Source organism: Pipistrellus hanaki (assembly GCF_964339955.1).
Source record: "Pipistrellus hanaki genome assembly, chromosome: 18".
NCBI lineage: Eukaryota > Metazoa > Chordata > Mammalia > Chiroptera > Vespertilionidae > Pipistrellus > Pipistrellus hanaki.
The window spans coordinates 24883025-24910754 of record NC_140520.1 but is presented as its reverse complement, the minus strand read 5'-3'; the positions used below and the strand labels follow the sequence as shown (position 1 = coordinate 24910754).

At 40.3% G+C, this 27730-nt stretch overlaps 1 pseudogene across 1 annotated transcript; it reads right to left on the bottom strand.

Annotated features, from left to right (window-relative positions):
- Window positions 1–4952: 4952 nt before the first annotated feature.
- On the bottom strand, window positions 4953–27562 carry LOC311613056 (small ribosomal subunit protein eS26-like; annotated as a pseudogene). Its single transcript has 3 exons — window positions 27390–27562; window positions 26351–26438; window positions 4953–5291 (listed from the first exon to the last, which is right to left on the bottom strand). The product of its transcript is annotated as a small ribosomal subunit protein eS26-like (transcript).
- Window positions 27563–27730: the final 168 nt, after the last annotated feature.

Sequence of the window (27730 nt, the reverse complement as noted above, 5' to 3'; positions counted from 1 at the left end):
ATAAAACCTTGCCTTAGATGCTTTGTAATAGTACTTTTAAAAATGTTCTTTCAAGAGCTTATAGTTTCTTGGGTTAATAAATCAGACACACAATTGTAATCCAAGGACCTTTGGGATAAATCCTCTCAAAAGTGCAGAATTGTGTATGAACTCATAGGTTATTTCCAAGTGGGAATTAGGGAGAGGGAGGTGGGAAATCTGAGGATGAGCATTAAGATGGGGGCTTTTGAACTGAGTTTTGTGAGAAGAATCAGTTGTCTGTGTTCATATAAATCTATGATGTAACAGCTTTGCCAAATTTCTCTTAAATATGGAATGATTATTTTCTACTGTGCTAGGTGATCAGTATAGCACAGCTGGAACCTCAGCTTCATTGCTTAGTCACTGCATCATGTTGGCCAAATAGCTATGCTTCTGTTTTCTCACCTGTGAAATGCTGATGATGGTAACATTGACCTTAGAGGTTACTCTGAGGATGAAATGAATTAATATGGGCAAAGCAATGCTGGCACTGTGTAGAAGTTAGCTATAAGATTATTATTTGAGTGGGGGTGGCAAATTCTAATCTTAAATATTCATATATATATATATATATATATATATATATATATATGAATAGGTTTTAAGGCAAGAATCATATTGTAGGTTTCACATTCCTTTGTGTTTTGTTTGGAGAAAAGTGTGATTTTTGTTTGGACTTTAAATCACTGCTATATCTTATTTATAAGGCATATTTATAGGCCAGATATAGAATGATAATATTTTTGAGAACTCATGTACATTAAATGTTGAATTCTCTACTTTGCCTTAGGTGTCTTATGTTTTAATAGGAGCACACATAGGAGCACACATATTGTCCCCCAATATTGCTTATAGAAAGTGGAAAAAGAACTAGAAGTAAAACAGAGCAGAACCTATTGAAAATTAATTGGTCCTACAAGAGGATTAAAAGTAATCATTTTCTGCTCTAGCTGGTTTGGCTCAGTGGATGGAGCATCGGCCTGCAGACTGAAGGGTCCCAGGTTCGATTCCGGTCAAGGGCATGTACCTTGGTTGCGGATACATCCCCAGTGGGGGGGGTGTAGGAGGCAGCTGATTGATGTTTCTCTCTCATCGATGTTTCTGACTTTCTATCCTTCTCCCTTCCTGTCTGTGAAAATCAATAAAATATATATTTTTAAAAGTAATCATTTTCTGTCCCACATGTTTATGTAGTAAAGAAGGCTTTTAGGCTTGGTTTTTCCCGACACTGAAAACTGTTATCAACACTAAAAAATCACAGGGCTGATTTCTATAGGAAACTTCTCATTAGCAGTTAGTTATCCATCTCTCAGCCCATCCAATATTGTTAACCCAGGCGAGAGAGTAAGTCCTTCATTTCCAGTCTCCTATTCCAGAAGCTTGTTGATTTATTTTTCTAGGGCTGCTTAGATTTTTCTAGTAAAAAGCCACTTAAAAAAATCTTGCCTAAATGCATTCAGGTGCATTCTAATTGGTTTTCTTCCTTCTATGGAAATTTGCACAACAAGAGGGACAGCTGGAGACAAAGTTTATTAACTAATTGGAAATCTTGGGCTTGGGAGCTACTTGGAAAAAGAACAGAAGGGGAAACTTGCGTGATATGAAATAAGACCAGTACTCTTCTTGACAATGAGATATAATATTATTCCATTTGGCCATTGACTACTTCCTTTGTGGAGCTTCTGGCTCAAAAATAGCCTGGAAATCAGATTAAATCCCGCATGATACTCCAGAATGGTAAATGTATGTATCTCTTGGTATTTGATATTTGCGGGCTGAGACTGCTGTGTTACAGATTTCAGAACTCTCTGCTTCAAGTGACAGTCACTCACCTCAAAATCGTTTAAGCAAAAAAGGGAATTTATTTAATTGGGAATTCCAAGTGTGGATCTAACTTGAGGGAAGCCAGGAACCCAAGTAATGTTTGGGTTCTATCTTCCTATACCTGTAACCCTCCTTCCTTTTGTGGACTGGATGCATGTTCTGGCTAGTGTTCTATGTGGCAGGAAAGAAGACCCTCACAACCCCAAGCTTACATCCTTATGGCTTGAGATTTAAAAGGAAAAGGGAATCCCTCTTCCTAAAATATATATTATTTCTGAGAGAAGAGCTCTCCTGATTGAGCTTGCTTATATCAAAAAGTTTCCTCTCTCACATACGATAAAAATCTTCTCAAACTTTAACATATATACTAGTACATATCGTGCTTATTACTTGATGCCTTGTTAAAATGCAGGTTCTAATTAAGCCCACTTTTACATTGGTTATATGGATAACTTTACTCTCAAGGCCAGGAATCAAATAATGTGATTCATACCAATGAAATAAATAGAAATCAATGAACTGTACGAGACTGTTACTTTATAAAAGAAAATGCACATGCTTGGCCAGTGTGGCTCAATGGTTCAGTTTCGACCTATGAACCAGGAAGTCACAGTTTGATTCCCTGCCAGGGCACATGCCCGGGTTTGGGGTTCAATCCCCACTAGGGGGCATGCAGGAGGCAGCTGATCAATCAGTCTCTCTCATTGTGTTTCTATCTCTTTCTCCTTCTCCCTTCCTCTCTGAAATCTTTCCAGGCCCTTCCCCAGAATCATTTAGTTAGAATTCCCAGAGATGGTTCCAGGCCTAGGTATATTCCAAAACTGACCAAATAATGCTGATGAACCACCTGGGTTAAGAACCGCCCCAGTAGAAAAAGACCCACCGGCAAATATTATGAATTTCTCCATAGAGCTATAGCAGTTAACAGTCTGGCAATGATGCAGGGACCACATGGGCATGCCCCCCCCCCCCCCCCCCCCCAGGCTCTGCCACTCAGTGGCACTCAGGCCGGACTGGAACCTCTGAAGCTAGAGACAGAAGGCAGAGGGGCAATGGTGTTTGTGATGGAAATGTTTGCCGTAACATCAAGTTCAAGAGGAGCAAGTTTACTGCGTGGCAGCACCAGTAATTCCCTCCCCAGAGCGGTTCTGCAGGATAATTTTGGGTATTTTTCCTGGAAGATAACCTGGAGCTAGGAATTCTGTGAGCTGCCCCACATCATTAAGCAAACACACACGCTTCTGCCGGTGCTTGCTCTCTCGGCGTCAGCCTCTATTACTGCGGCTACGAATTCTCCCGCTTTGCCACGGTTTCAGCTCTCCCTTTCCCAAAAGCAGAATGTGCGAGATCAGGACCTATATTTAGAAGCATATCAAATTTAGAAACAAACGAGGCAAGACATCCTTGTTCAATCTAAGACAAACATCCCTCTTCAGAAGTTCATGAAGATGATTTAAACAGAAGCTGCAGCTAAGGAGGTGGATTTGTAAAGGAGGTGGATTGCTCTTACATTTTCAAAGCGACATTCGATTTTTTCTTTTTTTTTTCTGATGGTGACTCCTGTTTTTGCAGCTCAGCCCAGTTTTAGTTTTCTTGAATAATTATTCACGTAACTGTTTAATGCCTGCCTCCCTGGGAGGCTGTGAGAAGGGCTTATCTTGTTGCTCTGATATGCCTGTACTTAGCACATAAGAAGTGATTGATAACAATATTCTGAGTTAAATGGGGAAAGAATGAATGAATAGAATATGGTAAATGCAATTTGGGGGGGGGTTCAAATTTTTAAAATAATTTTATTTTACATTCAATATTATTTTGTATTAATTTAAGGTGTACAGCATAGTGGTTAGACGGTCATATACTTTACCAAGTATTCCCCCCAATATTCCCAGTCTCCACCTGGGACCACGCCTGGTTATTACAGTATTACTGACTATATTCCCTATGCTGCATTTTACATCCCCGTGACTGTTTTGTCACTGCCCCCAAGTTAAATTTTAATATACTATTGACAACTTCTTTATCTGTTTCCTTTTTTCCATGAAATGGCCAGAGTGAAGAACTGCTAAGTTCTTTGGTGTGTAGATATAGTAGTACTGACCAATATTAAAAATGTCTGAAAAATCAGTAAAATGACCATTTTAGTCTGAGTATTTTTAAATGTAAAGAAACACTTTAAAATCTAATGTATCTGACATGATTCATTAGGAGTGAAGAAGTACATATTCTATTTTCATATCTCCAAACCAACAAAACGACTTTAGATATACAGATAGATTTAAAGTTCTCATTTAAAATTCAATTGTTTCGCCGAAACCGGTTTGGCTCAATGGATAGAGCGTCGGCTTGGGGACTGAAAGTTCCCAAGTTCGATTCCGGTCAAGGGCATGTATCTTGGTTGCAGGCATATCCCCAGTAGGGGGTGTGCAAGAGGCAGCTGATCGATGACTCTCATCGATGTTTCTAGCTCTCTATCTCTCTCCCTTCCTCTCTGTACAAAATCAATAAAATATATTTTTAAAATTCAATTGTTTCACGATTTCAAAAAATTGCAAATCCTTAAAATGTTTAAGGCCCTTTCCCAAAATTTCCTTTAAGAAAGTCATTAAATCTTCCATATTTGATGAGCAAATTAATCGCCAGAGCTTTCTTCTAGATATCTACCTGGTAGTATCTGCTCTAATACATGTTTCTTTCCTTAAAAATCTTTTTCAGTCTTTAAATAAAATTACCACTTCCTCCCAGGATCTTTTCAATTAAACAATTCATCTACCTAGACAGTGTTTATTTCTTCCTCTTCTAGATTAATAGTTATTTGAAATTTTTTACTCAAAAGCATTTCTTGATTTAAAAATATTTTCATTGGTTTTAGAGAAAGAGGAAGGGAGAGAGAGAGAGCAAAGCATGGATGCCGGAGGGCAACGTTAATCAGCTGTTTACTGAATGTCCCCAACTGGGAATCAAGTCCATAACCGATGACTTGACCTGGAATCGAACTGGCAACCCTTTGGTGCCTGACCAACTGAGCCACACCCATCAGGAGGTACAGTTTCCATTTATTTTCCTCTGCCAGAGAACTGTTCTTCACTCCTTAAGCACTTAGCTCCTTATATCGGCTTTGGTGGAGGTCATGGGGCAGCACCTGCATGTCTAAATTGGGGTGGGGATGCTCAGTCTTTGTGAGCTTCACGAGAACGATTCCTGACTCCCTTACTGTGAATGGCACAGCTCACACGGTAATGCAGCTTCACATACAGCTTGGGAAGCACATAGGTGTCGAAGACACGCGCTTCAGAGATGTTCCCAATGGCTGTGGCCTCTACTATGCTTCACAGGACAAACTTCTTAATGGCCTTGTCCTTGGGCACGCACCGGGTGCAGTTGGTGCAACGAATAGGCTGCCCATGGCCTCGGCCTTTTTTGTCATGACTGTTATTCCTTCTTTTCTAAGTCATCTTGGAAACGAGGACCTGAGAGAACAGGGACTTGATATTTTTGATACAAGTGAAATCTGAAGTAAAATATGCAGTAGACTTCCATGATTGGTGGCTTACTTTGCTGGCATTGAAAGGGATGTGTGGGGGTGGAGATGGTGAGAATGAATGAGGTGGGTCAACCTTTCTTGAGTATCTCTGTAGAGAGGCTGGCTTCCATGTGACCCCTCTAGATCTGATTTCCTCATTTTTTGTTCTTTCTACACTCCAATCCATATTTTTTAATACTACCAGTCCCTGCCTGAATAAATGACCCTTACCCCATTCCCAGGGAACAAAAGGTATGTGGGGCATTCTTCATTCTTCTTGACCTGTTATTATGTTATAAATTCTATGATTTAGCTTGCTAGTGCTGCTGTAACAAACTAGTAGGTGGCCTTTACCAACAGAAATAATTTTTCTCACAAATTTGGAGGCTAGAAGTCCGATAGCAAGACGTCAGCAAGGTTGATGATATCTGAGGCTTTTCATCTTGGCTTGTGGATAGCAATCTTCTCCCTCTTTGTTAAAGTAGTCTTTCCTTTGTGCTTGTCTGTATCCTAATCTCTTCTTAGAAGGGCACCAGTTTTAATGGATTAGGTTTATCCTAATGACTTTATTTAGCCTTAATTACCTCTGTATCTCCAAATACAGTCACATTCTGGGTTACTGGGTTTTAAGACCTCAACATATGAATTTTGGGGTGATACAGCTTAGGGCATAATACTGTACTATGGGAAACCCTTTCACATCCTGTGTGGCTCAGGGTTCTGGTTCAGGGTTTGGGTTCTGAAGAAGGGCCAAGCGCAAATTAAAGAGAGACTAGAAGAAATTTAATTTGACAATATGGGGAGCCAGATGGCAGCCCACCTCTAATGGGAGGACCGTCACTAGGCTCTGGCCTGGCTATCCCTTTTATTGAGACTATGGGATATACCCACTACCCTTAAGCAGGTTTGGGATACACCCATAGCTCTTAGGCAGGTAATAAGCGGATTATCATTCAGTAAGGATTTACACGATTACACGATGGGGAAGTTGCCTCAGTTACCATTGTCTCAATTAGATAGGGAATGGTTGGCTCTGACCTTTCAGAGCTTCAAGATTGACCAGCCTTTTACGTCTTTCTATTAGTGAGACAATGATCGGTTTCCGGCATCAGCCTTGTATATCTTGCTTCTCTGCACTCCAAGAGCCTATTGGTGAGTTGTAAGAACATAAAAATATTTGTTGTTTCTTCTTTATTGTCTTCATTCTAGAAAAAATGCCAATTTTCCACAAGCAAATGATTGAGCAATAATGTTATGTATGAAGAGAAGCACATGGATTTTAAATCCATATTTTACTGCTTCTACACTTTGCCAGGAACCGGGCTGAGCGCTTGCTACAGTTACTGCCACAGGCACTGATGGTGTCGGTTCGTGTAAACAGAAGCAGACCTGCAGAGGGTGTGGGTCGGGTCAGCCATTGATAGCAGTGACAGCACTGAGAAGCAGGAATATTTGTGTCTAAAAACCACGATCTAATTAAGATGACTTTTCAATTTAATTTGGACTAAACTGTTTCAGTGGATGTGTATACTACTAATAATTTGTACTGCTTATGGTTGATGGAGGAAGAAAGTGGAAAGAGTGAAATGGTGGACTGCTCTGAAGCTGGCCCGGGAGTAACTACCGCAGGCCAAGGCAGGCTCCTCTTATTGCCATAGAGGAATCAGTGGAGAATTAAGGGACCTGAACCTGTGTTCCTGCCCTGAGGCTCTAAGACCTTCTCTAGGGCAGGATGAGAGGGGGAGTTTCTCTGCTACACCCATTAGAGCAGAGCTCAGGCCACCCCGGTCTCTAGGTTTTAGCCCACCCCTGGGAGAAGAGGACCAGTTCCTTTGTGTCCTTTGGTCATAGTACTCCTTACAAAATAAATGACAAAGCGAGTAGGGCTAGGAAAGAATTTCAATGGATGTAGATTCCCTCCCCCTTCCCATGTTTAAGGGATAATTTTATCTGCAGAAAGGCAAATAACCAATCTAATAATTCTGATGATTATAATCATAATGACAATGAAATGGTGGAAATTATTACCATGTGCTATGTTGTAAGCAGTGCATATAATTCTATTAGTGAGAAAAAAAATCTTGACAAACTCATTGAAATGGAATAAATCACAAAATTAATTAAATCTATTTGTCATTATTCCTGGCATATTTTATTTTTAGATTTTATTTATACCAAAATAAGAAATAAGTTTATTTATGACACAGTGAGTTAGTTATGTGAACTCTAAGTCATATAAATTACTGTCTTCAGGAGTAATGCAGAAAATGTCTTTTGCCACTTTATTATTTTCTTATTAATAATTAAATTTTAACCGAGAGTTTGGAAAGAACACATTAATACAGTGGTTATTTTCTAGACCAGAGGCTACAGCAAGAGGATCATAAACTGAGAGTAAATAGAATCATGTAGGGTGTAATTGGGAGAATGTGGGAGTGATCTGAGTCTGGGGATTCTGAACCAAGAGCTCAAGGTTCTGAGACTATTAAGGAGAGATTGAAGGTTTAGGCTTATGTAACAACAGAAAAGGAGAGGTGTGTAAAAATAATATTATTCAGGAATAATACATGTTCACCATCTCCAATAGAGATGAATTAGAGATGCATTTACATTTCAGGTTTTAATCAATTTCTTCAACCTTAAAATTACAAAATCCAGGTAAAAATTAATAAAGGAAGACCATTTATTAATTCATTTAATCAACGTTTCTTGAACAGACCTATAAGCCAATGTATAGGCATTGGACATGCCTCAATAGATAAGAGAGATAATCATTAGCTTATCTATTTTAAAGCGTTATAGAAATTATATAATACTAGAGGCCTGATGCAGGAAGATTTGTGCAAGAATGGGCTTTCCTTCCCCTGGCTGCTGGCACTGCCTTGGCTCAGGCGGGAACCGCCTTCTCACTCTGGCCCGGACCCGCCTTTCTGCCTTCCCATGCTGACAGAGGCCCAGAGCAGCTGGGACAGTGCAGAACACCTGCCTTATCATTCCTGCCCCACCCCCAGCGGCTCTGCACCTGTGTATGCAAATTAACCCACCAACTTTGTTGGGTTAGTTTGCATACTCCTGATTGGCTGGGTGTTGCAAAGGTGCAGTCAATTTGAATGATACTCTTTTATTAGTGTATGTAGATTATCTTGTTTGGTAAAGAGGGATTTGTGGAATAATTCTTAATTCATCAGAATCCTTCCTCTTCTAATATTCAGTTTATAAAGACGCTAATTCTGGCTCAGTGGGGGTGTGAAGATGTTAATTATCATTAATGACTAGTGTGTGTGTTAACCATAAAGTTGGAAGCTATTTGTATTGTTTGAACAACATATTGGCCAGGTTTACCTCTTAGAACTGCAGATGACCATGAGAGAGAAGATGCTAGTTGAAAATGTTAAACATAAAGTGGAAGATGATAACCTTTAATAATAAAAACTACCTGCCAAGGCAGGTAGACAGAAAAGATGAGTGCAATTGGGCACATGGGTAAGTGAAGAGCATTGAAGCTCACCCTAGACACAGGGTCTGATCACTGGACCCACAGGCCAACCTATGGCTGTCAGAAGAATGAGAAAAGAAGTTGAGGAAGCCTCCTTAGCATGGAACAGCTCCATGGTCTGTTCCCACTCAGAATCCGTGAGGAGCAAGTCCTCCAGTCCTCGTCTAGATGGATCTCAGAAACTGCTCCGCTGTGCCCTGTGCTGCCACCTTCAGCGGTTTCTAGCCTTCCACAATTTTAAAGTCCAAGCTCTATTTTGTACCCCAGGTAATAAGAGGGAAGGAAGAAGGCAAAGGTGTCAGCTTTTTTCTCTTAAACAGCTTTGGGACCAACTCTCCTTTATGAAAGTAAAAGGAACTTCAATTGGAGTTTTGAAGTATAAATCCAACTCACCTCACTTGCTACAATACTGCCTTATTACCGGGGTCCCCAGTCCCAACTATTCCAAGGCCTCCTGGATGGCAAATTTCCGGCTTGTATTTTGGCCGCTAGTGTCCCAGACTAGTTATTATATTTTATTCATTTATTAATTCAATTGAAATTCAAAAACATTTACTAGGAACTATGTTCATTACTGACAGTGGGTGGTTCAATAAGCATAGTCCCTGGTTTTAATTAAGAAACCTAACAGATGAACTAGTAGGCGGCATAGAGTGATATAGATATATGATAAAAAAAATATCTAGAGGATAAAATGGAGGCACATGAAAGAATAATCAGATGCCATCGTTGAAATGACCTCTGGGTGAGCTTGAAAGCCCCCTCAGTCAACCCCAGTGGCCATTGATAGTCCTGGCTCTGGTAAGTTCAGGCCAGGCTTGCTTCTCATAACAAAGTCCCATAGCTTCTTAGATTAATTGTTCCTGCCTCCAATATAGCAAGGAAACATCACTGCAAAGTGGTCTTTGGTGCTTTAATTAACCAGGTTTTTGGTGATCTATCATAATCTCAAATTAAGTGTCAAAAAAGTATCACAATAGAATGGAAAGGAATATTTTTTTCTCTCCTCAGAATTCATTGAAGATTGAAAACTATAAAAAGACAGCTTAGATCTGGCTTTGTTGTGTGCTTAGACATCGTCAATTTGGGAATAGGGATGCCTCACAGCCATTTAAAAGCAGAAACAAAAACCTCACCTGCTACTTGCGTTTTAAGAAACCGGCATTCAACATGTTTTGAGGAATTGACATATGGCTTCATTTTCAGCATTTCAGCAGCTGAGAGTTGTCTGGGGGTATAGACAGCCACGGTGGCTTTATGGCTATAGTTTTAAAAAAAGTATTGACTACCGCTATCATAGGACATGTGATTCTATGGTTATGGGAAAGTCATCAGACCTGAGATTGGGAAGTGGGTCATATTTTCAAATATCGACTGCTTTTTCCCTGGCTTGGCAAAGCTTTTAGAAAGATAAAATGAAGGTTGTTACAAATAGACAAACGTTTGTCAGTGACCTAACAATAAAAAGTTTTAGGTTAAGAGCAAACTCATCTTGAAAATTTGTCTTACTGTTTCTTCAGTAGCCAAGTTTTCCAAAGATAGGCACTGTTGGCTGTTTTAGGTTAGTTGGTAGCAAAACATATTAATATTATTCAAATGCTATCATCTCATTTCACTCTCATGTGCGCTGTTTAGTAGAGGATGGATTCAAATGTAAATGAAATTAGGTGGCTTTTTAGTCTCAAAAGGTGGCATGGGGCAGAAATGAGACTTGAGCACACCAAATGCATGTGATTTCCATTATATCACTCTACACTTGTGCAATAAATGCTGACAATGTTTTAGCATTTTTGCCCCGCATTATACCAAGTATCACTCTAGGAGTGGATGGCTTGATTTCCTCAATTTTGGCAGTATTCTCTAGGCTTGTAAAGGTGACTATACCAAACAAAAGCTCAAAATCTGAAACTATAAAACCCTTCTGACCAACATATTGCTTAGAATAAAGCATTCTCAAAAACTGTGAAGGGTTGGATTTTACCTATTTGCAAGCTCTGAAGTGAGCCTGCCATGAGTTCATAGAGCCTTGTGGAAGACAGAATTCTCAAAGCCATAGCAATGGCTGGAGCATCAGCCTTTTTGTGTGCCATTTCTCCAAGCCTCAGTTCCTATAGGGTGATACTGAGGGGGCCAGGTAATACCTGCAGGTGCAATGGGTCACATTTTAGGAGGGAACCTTGAACTTAGAAAACACAAATCTTTATTTTTAATTTTTATTTTATTATTATTTTTATGCTCACCCGAGGAGTAGATTGACCCTGTACCCAGGTATGTGCCCTGACTAGGAATTGAACCTGTGACCTTCTGGTACACAGGATGATACCCCAACCCATTGAGCCACACCAACCAGGTGAAAATTCAAATCTTTTATGGTGGGTAGTAAGCATGCCTGCCTTTTACTCCAGAGGGAAATACTACTTCTATCTTTCCAAACTGTTTCCTATACAAACATCCTTAAAGATGTAGTCCAAAGCTTAGTACTGGTAAGCAGCTTGCAAGATGCTAGATAAAAAGAGGTCCATGGAGAACTGTATCCCAATACATATGCAAATCCTTTGTGTGTTAAGAGGATTCTGTGCCCAATTCCCATATGTAGGGAGGGAGGTTTCCTAAAACTATGCAACAAACAAGTCTCTGGCACCAACTGGATGTCTTATAAGTCAACCCAATTCTAATACTCTCTACCTGGAGATAGCATTCAATTCCACAGGTTAAGGGATGAGTCCCACAAGACTGATGTGGCTATTACAAATTCCAGCAGAATACCTCTCTGGTTTTATCAATTCAAAAATATAAATTATTGTATGTATTTTATCATGCCAAGAAATGAACTTACATTTGCCATTTATTTTGGAAACACATTTAAGCCACTTCCCATTTAACATTAGTTCTTTGCCTTTTTTTGTTTTTTGTTTTTGTTGTTGTTGTTAAACCTCACCTGAGAATATTTTTTCATTGAGTTTTAGAGAGAGTGAAAGGAGAGGGAGAGACAGAGAGAAAATCTTTGTGAGAGACACATTGATTGGTTGCCTCCTACATGCACCATGCCCGGGGCTGGGGCATCTGCGACCAAGGTACGTGCCCTTGACCGGAATCGAATCCTGGACCCTTCAGTCCACAGGCTGACGCTCTATCCACTGAGCCAAACTGGCTAGGATGGTAGTTCTTTACCTTTGATTTTGGTGGGTGGCAAAGATCTCCATCCCCTAGAATTGACTTTTATTTTGCTTTTAAGGACTTTCTAGGTTCCCTAAAACTACAAAGAACAATAGCTGTTAAAATGTACTTAACAACTTGGTTTTATAGAAAAATTAGAGATAATTTTGTCTATTTGGAGCCCCAGCCTTAGTGTCATGAGGCTCTGATTTCTCTCCCCTCACTGCCTACTCCCCAGCTGTATGACAATCAGATGAATGCTTGTACCCTCCTTGCCTCAGTTTCCCTACCTATGAGAATGGTAATAAGTCCCACTGCTCAGGGCTGTTTTGAGGACAGAAAACCAAATTTCATGTTTACAAGAGCCTCTCCATGGAGTCTGATTTCCTCTCAGTGGGGGAGTGAGTTGATTTTGATTCTAAAATTAATTATAAATAATTAAAAATCAACTAAAGGCCAAATACTTTATAGGGTAAAAGGGAGAAGTATTCGATTCTTCTCTATTGCAATTAATGTAGATTTTTAGGAAATTGCTCTTTTTGCTATTGGCATTTTCTTATAATTTTAGTCAATGAACCCAAATAAATATTTTTTTTAAAAGTAGAAGTTGCTGAAATGGGGCTAAAAGGGGAGAAGATTCAGATTTGGATGAACAGGGCATACATAGGCCTCAGTTTGCTTCTTAGGGGTGAGAGAGAAGGCAATGGGGGGCAACTTAGAACAGTGGTAAAGCAAATGTGGCTTGCGAGCAGCGGTTTGCTGCTCTGTTGACTAAAGAGTGTGCCAACCACCGGACTAGATTAAATGTTACCGTGTAGTTGGAAGCTGTGAGGATTAGGCCATTGTGGCCCATTGTGTGCAAAGAGGTAGAGGGTGTCTTTGTTTCCTGCTCTTGGGCAGCAGCACTGGAAATGCAATCCCTGAAGATTGCCCAGTTTTCACTTCTGATCCTAAGGGTGTGCAATGCTCAGAGCAGCCCTTTTCCATCTTCTCTCCCACGATCTCACAGGAATAATTTGCTGCTGCCCTAGGCCTTGCCAAAGCTCAGAGTCTAAACCTGCACACACACCAAGGAGGAGGGAGTCCCGGTGCAAGTTGAGAGCTGATAGCATCTTTAAAAACCTGCCTCCCTTTATTCTGTCTTTTAGACTCCACATAGGAGTGAAATCATATGGCACTTGTCTTTTTCTCTCTGACTTATTTCACTCAGCACAGTACCTTCTATTGTGTTCATCCAATGTGTGGCAGATGCACGATTTCATTCTTTTTTAAAAAATTTTTATGGCTGAGTCGTATTCCATTGTGTACAAGTAGAACAGAAACAGACTCATAGGTGCAGAGAACATGTTGACAGTTTCTAGATGGGGAGGGGGTTGGGAAGTATATGAAAAAGGTGAAGGAATTAAGAAGTACAAATTGGTGGCTACAATACAATCATGGGGATGTAAAGTATAGCATAAGGAGTACAGTCAATAATATTGGAATAACAATGTATGGTGTCAGGTGGGCACTGGATTTGTCAGGGTGGTCACTTGGTAAGTTATATAAATGTCTAATCACTGAGTTGTACGCTTGAAATTAGTATTGTATATCAACTGTACTTGAAAAATAAATTGTTTTCTATAGAAAGGAAGGAAGGAAGGAAGGAAGGAAGGAAGGAAGGAAGGAAGGAAGGAAGGAAGGAAGGAAGGAAGGAAGACTAGAAGAAGGAAGAAAACCCGCCTCCTTTGAGCTGGAAGCGTTGAGAGACCAGAGTGTTACACAGCGCGTCTTGGAGAAGGGGGTTTGTTTGTGCTTCGCTCTGTGTCCAGAGCTGTTTGTAGGATATATCCCTGTGCCATGTTGGTCTGGAGCCTCTGCTTGACAAGGGCTGCTTCCCAGGGACCGCTGCCACCTGCTCGACTTGGTTAGTGCTGTCTCCCAGGGTTCTGAGACGGCTTTGTCACTGCAGTGCACTCGTTAAGGCCCTCAGTCTGCCTGCCACCATTTGTTCAGGCTGTTCCATTTCCCTGACAGTCTCTTGTCGGAACTATTCTGCTGGGGAATGAGGTTCTTCATCTCCTGCCTGGAATACTAATAAAGGCAACGTGGTTAAAGAACCTCAAGGGAAGTCTCGTCACAGCATCTGGTACCAACCTTGAGAGCTGTAGTTAGTACCCTAGGTCAGTGTTTCCCAAACTTTTGACATATGTGTACCCCTTCTATAATTTTCATAACGCTGAGTACCCCTCGTACTCATGAGAACGTAGAATTAGGCGCAGCTAAGCACAATGCAGTGCATATCCCCACCAAACTCCGGTGCAACGCGTACCCCCACCAAACTCTTCCCGTACCCCTGGGGGTACGCGTACCACACTTTGGGAAACACTGCCTAGGTGAACGTGCTGCAAAGGTGTTTACCATTGACTGCGACTTGACTCGACTAGCTTGTGGTCTTGCTCTCACCAACACCAGGGGCCCGCTCAAGGACTTCTGGTTTTCAAGTCCCCTGCTAGCTTGGTTCAGACACTTCTGACTATTGGGATGTCCAGTCAGGGCCAAGGCTGCTAGTTGGCTTGTACAAAGAGGAGAGAGACTCCATGTCTATGGCTATAAGTTTGAACTGTTCTAACCCTCTTTCTTCACGCCTCCTGGACAATCTATATTTCTTCCCCTTTAGTCAGATTCCTTTGCCTTTTCAGCAGATCTGCTTCCATACAGGATTATAAATTTTAACTGGGCACTTGAAACTTTTTTTACAAGCTGATATTGATTCTAATTTAGCTCCCACCAAAGCCTTTTTTGTTTCTCTTTCCAGTTGTATTGATGCTTCCCTAAAAGAGACAACTTTACGAAAGGGGAAGACCACAGGCTTTGGAATCTCCCAGGTCTGGTTTCAATTCCAAGCAATGTGGACTTGGAATTAATTAATTTTGCCTGAGTCTTCTCATCTCAGAAATGGGGATAATATTTTTCTATCTCACAGGATTACTCTAAGGATTTAAAAAATGATGGTTAGAAATCACTTGAGTCCTGGCCAGGTAGCTCAGTTATTTACAGTGTCATCTTGATATGCCAACATTGTGAGTTTGGTTAGGGCACATACAAGAAGCATCCAATGAATGCATAAATAAGTGGGACAAAAAATTGATGTTTTCCTCTTTTTTTCTCTCTCTAAATCAATAATTAAAAAAATAAAAAAAGATCACTTGACATATCAGAGGCATTAGGTTTCCTTCTCTTCATGTTTGTAATGATTGCCACAATTAATCATCCTTAGAGATGATCTACCATCTGTTTTCTGTATGTGTCATGCCAAAGAAAATGGTGCTGAATTATATATAGAACAGCTACAACTCAGCAGCACTGTCTGGTTAAAAAGTGAATGAGACCTTGAATTAACTAGAATTTTTCCATTCCTGTGCTTTTGCAGATCAAGATACGTGACAGAAGTTGGGCCATGATCGTCACATCAGCTGAAATAAACAGGGAGAATTTAATGGCATGCACAGAGGCTGATGTGTAGAGTGGTCTCAATTACATGTAGATTATTGTACTGGGGTCACCAGTGAAATGTTTTCATATTGACTCTCAACACATCTAGACCCTTAGTTACCAAAAATATTATATTTATTATTGCCTGCCATGTTTGAATGAGCTAGGAGATTCTGATGATCAGAAAAATTCCAGTTGATCCAAGTGTTGTAAAATAAATAGCCAATAAGTGATAGTCACCATTGCTTCATGTTAGCATCCGAAGATTGGTTGCCAGAGGTGTATATTGACTCTTTGATAATTAATTTCAAGATCATAGTAGCAAACATCTAGAAGCTTCTAATCAGAGATTAATAGCTAATTAATCCAAGATCTCATAAGAAATTTTAGCCTCATTAGACCTCAAACTATAGATCTTTCTGATTTAAATGTCAAAGATTTGCTTGTAATTTATAGTCATCTATAGTTAAAATCTAAGTAGAAGAAAGGTAATTGATGACAAGATGCATTGGTGCATTATCATTTCTGATTCAGAGAGAGTCAACTTATTCATAAATTATGCATATATGCATAACCCATGAACACAGAAAATTGGGTTGTGAAGGCCTAGGGTGGGAGGTGGGGGGTGGGATGAGAAAGGTCAATGGGGGGAAAAGGGGACATATGCAATATTTTCAACAATAAATATTTTAGAAAATATACATAAATTATAATCACAAGTCTCATAGTTTCTTAGATGCTTTCCAATGGATTGGCAAATTCTTTAATGACACTAAAAGTCTGACTCAAGATTTAGTATATTTGGTAGTAATTAGGTTTGTATATAGAGTCTCACTGGAAAACATCAATTCCTAATACACTGTGATTCTTTTTATTAGGCTGGTCCTAAAAGATAATCTATATATATAAAAGGCTAAGCGACTATCCGACTGTCCATCCGACCAGTAGCTATGACATGCACTGACCATCAGGGGCAGATGCTCAATGCAGGAGCTGCCGAGCTGCATTGACTTGGCAGCAGTGGATTTTTGGGTGATGCACCCCGGAACCAGAGAGGAGGGAGCCCGATTCCAGGGGGCATCACCTGAGAACTGGCCTCTTGCAATCTGGGACTCTCTGGGGGATGTTGGAGAGCCAGTTTCAGCCTGATCCCCACAGGCCAGGCCGAGGGACCCCACCTGCTGGAGGGACCCTGCTCATTCTGCAGGTGCCTTTTGAGCCGCAGCACTGCCCCAGGTGTGGCCAGCCAGAGAGAACTGCGGGAGGTTGGCTCCAGGGTGTGTCTGGCCTGTCTTGCCCAGTCCCACCCCATCAGCCACCTTCTAATTAATTTCCTTTCAATGTTCATGAATCCGTGCACTGGGCACTAGTAATTAATCTATTCTACTATAGGTTGATCTTGGTCAGGGTGGTTCACTTATATATCTCATTTTTTATTGTCTATAGTCAAAATATTTTTATTGTCTATAGTCAAAATATTTTATTTTCAAAATATTGCATATGTCCCCCTTTCCCCCATCTATAGCTAAGAATTGTAATACTAACTTTAGTAAATACAATCTACAGGTGACATCAAAGTATATTTTGGTCACTTATGGAGGTGTGTGTGTGTGTGTGTGTGTGTGTGTGCTTTTTGAAATGTCATGTACTACATCTAGGAACAGGAAAAGCTGGCTCCAATATTGAAGACCAGAGCTGGTAGTGAGGAGTACTGATTTGTTGGTATAGGACTCAAACGTAGTAGAAATTCAATGAAGACTAAGTTTATTTCCTGTTTTTCTACTTTTCATGTTTTATCTCTATCCTTTTGTAGAGATAATATATCTATGTATCAGTCCAAGGGAAGAAGGAAAGGAAGGAGAAAATGACAAGAACTGTATATTCATTGAACAACCAATGTCAAAATAGTGGAGGATTAACCAGCAATTACATACATTCCTAAGCCAAATTTTGCCAAGGAGATTCTACCAGCCTTTCATATAAAAATATTTCTGCCATTAATCCTCAAGTACTGTAAAAGCCATTTGAGCCTAGAGTGTCTTAGAAATGTTTGAAGACAAGAGATCATGACTCTACACAGATACTTGACTTAATGGAGCCTGCACAAAGTCTTGCGACTTGTCCATAGATTTATCTAAAGGCAGGGATCTGGAAGTCAGTATCAAAATTAGCTCTAGCGAATTAGTTTAATCCAAGTGAATTCAGGATTCTAGCCCTCTCTGGCTCTTAAACACCCATCTAGAGTCCTGTTTTGGTTAGGGTCTCATCCCAAATTCAGGTAGGCAACGAGGAACCAGAAACAGATTATTAATGAAGAAGCCAAATCTGAAAAGCCACCATCTTGTAAGGTAGCAGATTAAATCTGAGTTGAGCAGCAGACAGCAAAGAATATTCATGTTGATTTACTTTAATTAGAGAATCATAATGTCATGATTTGGAAGCGAAGACTCTCTTTCTGTGGGATTTGTAACAGTGGGAAATCTTGAGCATCTCTGATAAATTGGAAAGAGCTTGAACATGAGTAATGAAAATGATGAAGGAGCTGGAAGAACTGACTTATGGGGGAAGATGAAAAGAATTTAACATGGATAGCTTGGCTGAGTGAAGAAGAGATCCTTTGATTAATAACTAGGCATTCTTGAAGTGCATAAGCACTAAGAAAAAAATCAGTACATTTTGGGTGTGGAAAACATGAATAATGGAATCAATTAAGCACAGTAAAATAAGCTGAATGTCAAATGTAAAATATCTATTTCTGTTTTTTTTTTAGATCTGCCTCTTGAGGTACTTTCAATGTTAAACATTTTCTAGTAAAAAGTTCTTAATATTTTCAATCTCATTTTTTTTTTACACAAAAGAAGCAAAATCTCCCAAGAGTTTTGAAAAGATACATTTTGTTCATAGGGACATAGTGGTTAGATTTTAACTGTGGTTGGGAACCAAGCCAATCAAGATCTTCAGGACAAAGTCTCTTAAATCGAATATTATTGCTCTTACCACCATAGAGGAGGTTCTGTTTTTTTCCTCTGGGAAGTTTGTCTCAGGCCTCTGAGGGAGGCAGAGGAAAACAGTTGATAAGGCTTTGACATCCATTGGTCCAGGACAGCCTGAATGCACATTGTCATCTCTTACAAGGTGTCTAGTTCCATTCAAGGTCTGGTGTTAAAAAACTTTAACAAAATGTCATCATAATTATTCTAGGGGCTTGATTGCTGAGACAGAAGCTATAATGTGCCTAACTAGGTGGGGGAGGAGTGATTCAGGATTCCAGGCAGATTGGCATGGCAGTTTAACGTTCAGACTTGGCTATCAGTCAACCCAATAAATCTTGAAATCCAGGACCACTTACTAAGTGTTTAATTTTAGGCAAATACCTCACCTTCCTAATTCTCAGTTCCCTCTTCTGTAAAACAGGGTAGTTCCAAGGGTTATTGTCAGAATTATATCAAAGATTATATGTATATAGCTCAGTATACTACCTGATTCATAGTAAGTGTTTAGCATTTGGTCTTGTAATTAGTAGCCCTGCCCTCTACCCTGACTATATTCTCTCACAATGACCACACCTCTCCTTCTAAAGTGGGGACCCATGATGGGCCATTCTAGAGGGAAGTGGGGGGCAGGAGATATTGCCATCAGTCTATGAGAAAGCATGGGGTATTTCACATCAATGAAACCCTTTTACAGTAAACCCTTAATGATTTAAACTAAAATCTGAATAGCCTGATGTCTACATTATAAATAAAGTAGAAGTTCAGTTTTATTTTATTTAATTATAAATAATGCTTATATTCTTCTTATCCCAAGTCTTGATTTGCTAGTTTGCTTTGTATTCTTTCTGTTACTCATTTTAAAATTCTCATTTATGTTTTACTATTGCTTTTGTGGTTCCTGGTTTCATTATAAACCACCCCAAATGCTTAGAGTAAGAAGTAAGAATATAGACAAATAAGTATACATAGTTGAAATATTTATAAAACAAAAGTATATACCTATATTTTAGGAATATGTGCTCATGGCATTAAAGAATATAAAAATTGTTGTCAATGAAAAAATAGCGAATTAATGATGCTAATTCACCCTGTGGGGAAGGAAGAACAATTTAGGAAGATGAATGCAGATGACTTTAACTATCCTAGCGTATTTTTTTTTTTTTTAATGGATAGAGGGAAATCAGTAGGGTGTCAGTTTCTGTTCAATAACATGCTTTTCATGCTGAGTGATCCTGGGAAGGTTGGCGTAAAGAATGACTACTGAGATGACTGTGATAGATCCGAAGGTGATGAGAACTCCAAGGCACAGCTGGCTTCTGCATGTGTTGCTTGTGCCTTGGTTCTCTGTGCTTCAGCTTGTACCTTCTGATAGTGCTAATGTTCCTCACTCTTGTGAATTTTTTCCATCCTTATTATCTTATTTTCTGGGAACTCATTGTACATACAAGGGTTCTATTAACAGCTTTGACATCTAACGTTTTTAACACCAAATGCTTTCCAAGCAGCATCTAATCTGATCACTAAATTTCTTTTTTTTTTTTTATCACTAAATTTCTTGATTCCATCTTCCTAAAATCTTTGTGATTCTACAGTCAGACTCAGAGCAGAATCAATTGCATTGAAAGTCCATCTCCTCCAGGAAGGTTACTCCAACAATGATGTCAGAAGCTAGATTTGTAGATACAGGATTTGGCTGAACTTTCCTGCCTGGGTCATTGTTGTGAGGACAGGCTATGTGTTAGAAAAGCCTAGAAAAGGACTGGAAATTAGAGGCTGAAATTGGAAATAAGGATGTTAGGCAAACCAGCTGTAGAATAGGAAAAGGGCTCAGGAACACAGATGGGATAGGTTTGCTAGGACTAATCAGATATATGGGCAAGGAATTAAGTCTGGTAAACAAGTAAACATCAGAAGTCTAAGCCAGATGAGGATATGCAACGAGGAAACTGAGACTTGGAGCGCATAAGCTTCATGCTCACGGCCACAGAGCTGATAATTGGCAGAGCTGGCTTCAAATCTAGGTCTGTTTTTTTGGGTGCTACTGTCCTTGACCTCTGTTAGACACTTTTGTACAAATTTCAAAATTCCTTTTACTCAGGTGAGCAAATATATGTAAATTCCTTCACTTGTCTATTTAAACTTTATCTCTCTCTCTCTCTAGTCCCCATTGTTTCTGATGCAAAATTTTAATTTAGTCATTACCAGGAAAACTCAGTCATGTTCAAGTCTATTGTCTGTCATTTCAGGTTTGAGGTTATTCAACGACACCCCTTTAATGCTATGCTCAGAAGGCTGTTATGCAGAAGGTGGATTGATGTTTATTTCATGACTTGGATTCATCTGGTTGTCCATTCACTGGACTCTCTGGCTCTTCTCTACAGCACTGGTACCTGTCACATTTTAACAGCATTCTCAGCTGAACCCCTACTAGACAGACACTTTGTAATTTCTGCATTAGCCCCCTGCTGTAATTTTTCTGTAACCCACAGACATTGTCTTTCAGCCAACTGCTACCTCCAGTCTGGAGATCAACCACCTTTGGGCTGAAGGACTCCTGGGTTGTCCCTAGCCCTCTTCCTTTTAATCTGTGGTGGCCCCATCACACTGGCACAACCAGCTGCTACCAAGGACTTTCCCTGAAACTTGAGGCCCGTGTTCTCCCATCTTTGAATCCAACGACTTAATTGGAGGGCTCAGGTATTTTTGGCTCCTCATGGAGACTAAACTTGAAGCAAGGGGTTCAGACACAGCGATTCCACCTGACTCATTAATGGTTAACTTCCATGGTTTGTGTCTATTCTGTCTCTCATGTCTCTCTTCCCCAGCCCACAGCATTCTCTATCTAGACTGATGTGTAGGTGGAGCTCTGATTCAGGCTGACAATATCTACTTCCTAATCCTTCAGTCTTATTCGTGGATATGAAGTGTTTGGGTTTGCTTGTCCAGTTGTTCCTTTTGAAACTCACCCTGAGAGCCATTTAGCCACTGAGCTCCCAGCCTAAGCTAAGGAGGTCACTTCTGTGGGAGGGCTGAAGTGGAATTATACTCCAGTTTCTGCTTGCCCATTATTTTCTAACTTCAGTAAAAATAGTTGCACCTTCTTAGAGCTATCCTTTTGAGAGGTGATTCCAACAATTAATCATTTTATTGTGTAGACGATGCTGATGTTAAAGGGGTTGCTTAAATACTTGGGACTTTCTAAGTTCAGTAAAAGTTGCCCAATTTGCTAATCTGCTGTTACGTCAGGAACCTTGACATTTAAGACACATAAAAGGGGATAATTATGTAAGTAATAAAGTTGACAAGTACTGTGGCAGTTCATAGAGTCCCTGAGCCAAGTCTATCTTAGTGCAGGTGTTAAGAATTCAAGGGTAAAAAAAATGGCATTGACACGGGATGCTGATTATGTGGGTTTGTGCATCTTACACTATCAATCATCCCTCTATGCACAAGGAAAACTCCTGTTACAACAATCTTGAAGCAATTGCCCAGATTCTTGTTTGTATTTAAATGGTTTTAATTCTGACCTCTTCCTTCATGTCCATATCCAAGCAGAAACCAAATTCTATCTCACAAATATTTAGCCTGACTCCTCCATCCCTGTTATTACTGTCTTAGTTCAGACCCTTATCTTCTTTTGTTTGGAATATTATAATAGCATCTAGACTTTTCCTGCTTTAGATAGTCCATGCTCTGCTTATGCACAGGTGTTCTTTATGACAAGAAGATGGAAATTCAGAGAGAATCCGCTGGTCACTATTAAAGTAATATTAAATGGATCACATTCCCTTTTTTTGAGTCAGAGTTTTAGAATATGTTGGTATAGTAGACCATTATTAATATCTGCCCAACTGTCCTCTCTACTTCTGGAATAATATTCCCCTTCATTTTGAAAATGTGTCCAATCTCTTATATTATGTGATCTTGGTGAAAGTTTTGCATCATAGTAACCTACTTTCTGGGCATGGGGGTGGACATGGAACCCAAGCTAAGCCAATCCATTACAGGATCTTTTCTAATTTGACTAAAGGAAGGACAGTGATCTCTTTCAGTGATGAATGAAGCTGTGATATGAAGTGAAGACCAGTAAACGGTTATGCTCTGACCCTCTAAACAAAGCCAGTTTAGAAAGAAAGAAGTTGAAACTCCAGAGAACCTGACTTGAGAGGTTGGAGAGCATTCTGGTACTGTTGTAGGTCTCACCCCAATTGTCTCTAAGTCCAACCATAGCCTAGAGCTAGCTGTTGGCAGCTGATTTCTTGGCTCCCAAATCCCTCCTTTTGCCATGCAAGGTTATGTTATGTTTCTAACATCTGCAGCAGAAGCTGATCTGGTGAGTTTAATGACTCAAGATCCACAGAACTAAGGACTAACCAATATTTTATTTTCCACTATCATCTACACTCGGACTCAAAAAATGCCCAACTATTTTTATGATAGTCTAGATTAGAACACCACTTCCTCAACTTCTAGGAAAAGAGGGTCATTAAGAGTTATCTTCTCCCATCCTGGGCTGAATATCAGGATCCCAGCTTTCTCAGTGTGGCGAAAAGGCATTAGAGTGTAGAAAAAAAAAAAAAAAAAAAAAAAAAAAGTCTGTTTCCTGGCAACTCAGAGTCCAATGTGCTCTTGTTGCTTTAGGTGCATCTGAGATTCTACTGAGGGACTAATGGGCCCCTGCAGTGGCCAGTTTGTTTTCATGTTTTATCTGTTTTCTTTTGGAAAATGTTGAGCTCTCTACTTTGTTTTGTGATGTCTAAGGGGATTGTGTTCGTGTGGATTTTGGCAAGTTTGCTTGACCCTGGATTCCTCCAAGTGTCGTTCTCTGGGGCAACAGAATATGCACTGAAGACTCTTAAAAATACAAGAGACTTTTTGGGGCAGCCCTTGATGGATTGCTAGAATGAATATATTATTATTTGAACATTTTGAAGCAGAAACAAAATACTTAAAAATACAGCAATGATAACTCTCTGTAATAAAACTAAGGTGTCTTTTGGTGATCTTTTTAAGATTCCTATTGCCATTATCACCTTTGTGTGAAGTGTTTATTCAGTAGAATCTAATGGAGGTAATCTTGCTGAAACTCAGGGACACCAAGATGTGTATAATATATTTCTCAACATCTAGGAGATTGAGATTTTGTAAATAAGCTAGGGCACATATTGGTACAACAAAAGTGTGCTCAGGCAATACAAAATAGCCCCCCAAAGTTAGCATGAATAGTAAAAATAAATACCAAACCAGCAACATTTCTCTGGCTTACCTGCTATGTATATTTTGGCCTATTATTACCCCTGAAATTTCTCCCAACTAGTTCAGGAAGCTCTGAGGGAGTCTGAGTTGTGCTAAGGACACAGGTTTCTGGTCTGTTAGGTGGAGTCTATGGGTTCTCATTGTGCATCACTGGGCAGGTCCCTTGGCCACCCTGAGAGGCTGCCATGCTCTCTTTCCTGCTTTTGGTTCTTCAGGGATGTCCCTTGCCAGCACTGATCTGCAGTGCTGTCCTCCCATCTTCCTTCCACGTGTAGCTCAGCTCAGCTTCCGAACCAGGCTTCCCTGGTTTTCTCCCTTATTACATGGAAATCTGCCTCCTGAGTGCCCAGCTCAAGAGAGGAAAATGCCTTCTTTTTTTAAATATATATTTTATTGATTTTTTTACAGAGAGAAAGAGGGGTGGAGAGTTAGAAACATTGATGAGAGAGAAACATTGATCAGCTGCCTCCTGCGCACTCCCTACTGGGGATGTGCTCCCAACCAAGGTACATGCCCTTGACTGGAATCGAACCTGGGACCCTTTAGCACGCAGGCTGATACTCTATCCACTGAGCCAAACCGGTTAGGGTGGAAAATGCCTTCTGTGCCCACTTGTTGCTTTGGCCTAATGCCTGGGCTAAAAAGATACAGCACTTAGTGTGTTCTGTGCCTTACAGAGATTTTAATAAAGCAGTACTTCTATTTGTTTACTTTATAAGTCTAAATCTCAGGTATTTTGGTTAAGTTCTGCTGATTGACAGCTGGGAACAATGGAAAAGCATACTTCAGGTGGGACTTCTCTCCAATACTCACCTAATGGGCCTGGATGGCCTTGTTGAAAATGAACTACTTTCACAAGATACTTCTTTGCCTTTGTAGGCATATAGCATTCATGCTTTCTCAACCTCAATGTCCCTCTTCCTATGTATTTATTTGATAAAAATATATTGTTATCTACAATGTGTCAGTTACCCTGGTAGCCATTGGGCATAGAATGGTTGATGAAATATTTCTGTTTCTATCATCATGCATCTTGGCATAAAGTTTTACAGCCTAAAACTGTCTAAATATTCAGTGGATAAATAGCTCATGCTGACTTCTACCCTCTACTGCAGAACAGATGAACGACAGAAGGTTGCATTTGTTAAATGCCAAGGAAAGAAGCCCCCGAGGACTTAAGAGGAGCAATGGATTATTAGAAAGGCTGGATTAAGCTTGTGAAAGAGATGGCAGTTGAGCTGAGACATTGAGAAAATTCGAAAACCAAGTGAATGGAAATGAGCAGGAGAGGCATTCCAGAAGGAATATATATGCAGGTCCAAGAAGAGAGAGGCAGTACAGGTTTGCACGTGTGCAAGCAAGGAGGAAGGCTCGGGACAGTTTGAACTTAGTATGGATGCATCTGACTTTGGGGTAGTTAGTTATGTTCTCTGAGACTTAGTTACTTATTCTATAAAGTGTTTGTGTTTTTTTTGTTTGTTTGTTTGTTTTTCATACGGATTATAAGAGCACAAAGTACAGAGATGTAGGTGAAGCCCTAAGAATCATGTCTGGCAAATATCTTGCCAGTTTGGTTGAAGCAGATGATGTGTGTATTAAAAGAAAGTATTTATTTAAAAATTTTACTTATTTCAGAGAAGAAGGCAGAGGGAGGGAGGAAGGGAGGGAGGGAGAGAGAAAGAGAGAGAGAGAGAGAGAGAGAGAGAGAGAGAGAGAGAGAGAGAGAGAGAGAAAGAGAGAGAAACAGCAACGATGAGAGCAAATCATCCATTGGCTGCCTCCTGCATGCCCCCTCTACTGGGGATCAAGGCCAAAAACTGCGCATGTGCCCTGACCTAGAATCAAATCCTGGCTTCCTGGTTAATGGGTTAATGCTCAACCACTGAGTGATACCTGCTGGCAGGATGTACCTTTTTGGTAATTTTTTTTTGGGAGGTTACTTATTACTATAAGATAGGTGAAAATGACTAAGGAGCACTCTGCTTTGTTACCCACAAGAGAAGAGGGGAAAAATGGGATGGAAAATAAATGAAGGAAATGGACTATTTCCTTGTACTTCTTCCAACCTCTTATCAGGTGTGTTGAGCACCTGAGTCACTCAGCCCAGTTTAATCTGTGCACAGGACACACGCTGGACCAGCTGGGGCTGGGAATGGACACTTCCGTTCTCTCACTGCTCTCACTTTGCCCAAAAAGCTGAGAGAAATACTCGTAAGAGACGATCTGACCATAGCACTGTTACTGCAACACATCAGGTTGGCTTTACTTGAAATATAAAAAGCTATTTAATAAACCTGGCTCATTTGTTTCTCTTCCCCTCATAAAACACCAGCATCTAAACACTCGGTTTTATTTGCTCCAATTTTGTCCTGTCCTTTATTTGTGGCGAAATAAACTTCCCTGACTGATTCCACTTGCTCAGTCCCAATCTGTTTCCTTTATAATTAGTTTACACCCAAAATCAATCGTGGTGCCCTATGCACTGCCGCTTCCCAGTGAAGTTGCCATTTTACATTGAAAGGGAAAAATAGATCAACCCTCACAATTCTCTTTCATTTGGACTCTGCACACACAGGGCTTGAAAGCAAGTCCTTGTTGAAACCTCACCTGAGTGGCTGTGGCAGCCACAGCTAGGTCAGAGTAGCAGAATCCTAAATAATATGTCTGGCTCTGTTTAGTTCTCAGTGTCTGTTTGCTAAAAAGAATGCAAACGCATCCCTGAAAAGTTATTGAGAGGAAAGCAGAGAATTTTCACTAGGAGGGGGACATTGTATAGTTCCGAGGAAAACTAAAACCAGGAAGACAGTGAGGGCATTTGGTAAACACAGAAGAATAAAGACAAGAAGTAGGCAAAAGAATTATCTGGGATAGGTTGACAGTTTGCAAACAAGACCAATTGCAGACTTTGGGTGGTGAGTTAAAGGGTTGTCTGGATTGAATAACATGGAAGCGATGGAAACTAAAGGATTGATTGTAAGGGGAAGACTCAAATGGAATTATAGTTTCATTCCAGTCAGCTTCTTTTATTTTGAATTACTAGCACATCGAAGAGCTCCTATCACAATTTAATTAAGCAAGACATCCCTGAATTTGTATTCCCTGTGCTTTTGGTTCCTAATATGACTTCTTAGCCTTTCTTCTGATATTAAAGCCCTGAGACCCATTACATTGCAGTTAATTGATGAAGCATCTCACAAAAGTGTGCCAGTGGGAACCCTGAGGGCTGGGATGTGTCCTGTGCCCTGCCCAAGACTAGCACATTTCCGGTGTTTCATGAAAGTGATGACATGGAGCCCCTTTTTGCTCGGTAAAACAGGCTTCCGGCTCATTTCTTTGAGTATTCTTTAGACTGACAGTCTATCCTTTTACTTCCTCTGAAGCATGAATTACCTCTGATATTGAAGAAACATTAAAAAACAACAACAACAACACACACACACACACACACACAAAAGCAAAAAACAAACAACAACAAAAATACCTGCGAAGCCATGGGACTTTGATTCCTCAGGGGTTTTCCTGCTAACACCGCATATTTCATGATGAAAGAGCCCCAATCAGGGTGGCACCGTCATGACCATAACTGACAGACTGACAAGCTGGGCTCAGCCTGATGAATCGCGGAGGGCCGCTATGTTTTCCATACCCTGACGGTATGAGCTTCTCCTGACGGATGTCTGTCAGGCTGCAGCAAGAAGACTGAGCTTCGGGGACGCCGCCGATGCTGCTGTTTTGCAAGTGTGGCTGGATGGGAAGGTTGGCCTCACTTTCCCTGCTACGTGAACTATTCTCCTGGCCTGAGCCCTGAGATATTGTCATTATCCCAATTCCTGAAATTTGAGTCACTGTCAGTCACAGAAATGCGATTGACCTTATGTTCTAGTACATGGAGGCAGCCTACTCAAAAGGGTAGAGATCCGAGAATCAGAGAGGCACATGTTAGGTGTGTGAAAGTGCTCCAACATCAATGAGTCCGTGATTCTAAAT